This window comes from Penaeus monodon, chromosome 34 (assembly GCF_015228065.2).
Source record: "Penaeus monodon isolate SGIC_2016 chromosome 34, NSTDA_Pmon_1, whole genome shotgun sequence".
Lineage (NCBI taxonomy): Eukaryota > Metazoa > Arthropoda > Malacostraca > Decapoda > Penaeidae > Penaeus > Penaeus monodon.
The window spans coordinates 14,121,329-14,121,894 of record NC_051419.1 but is presented as its reverse complement, the minus strand read 5'-3'; positions in this window follow the sequence as shown (position 1 = coordinate 14,121,894).

Genomic DNA, 566 nt, shown 5'->3' with positions numbered 1-566 from the left:
TCTGTGTATAGTGAATCTGATTACACGTTAAATACGCAAAAAGTATTTGATTCTTTACTCATTTATTCACTACATGATAGTGATGAACTTTGTACTGTGTCTATTCCTGAAGTAAACTGCCAATACATATGTTAAGAGAGTCTTAAGTACACTTTTCAGACATATTCGTAATATAATCTATTATGGTTTGCTCTGAATGTTCACCACAGCTTTTGTTATTAGAAGCATTGTTATTGTATTGTGCTATATATGACTATATTATCTTTGATTTTAAGCCTGTTTATGTTATGGCCCGATAACACATGTTCATATATCAGCTCTGTGTGGAAATTAGATATCGAAATGGATGAAACGTTGGTGAAAAGACGTGATTTATACCTTTTATCTATCGAGTCATTGTATAGTCAATGGTAGTATCACCGAGGATAACACTACAAGGAATTCAAAATTTAGGAAAACTGGAACTTACCCCAGACTCCGATGCGCTATGTCTCTCTCCTTTTCTCTTCTCAACACTTTTTCTCCTTCTGACACATAATCCTTGTGTTTACAAATGGACAGTATGT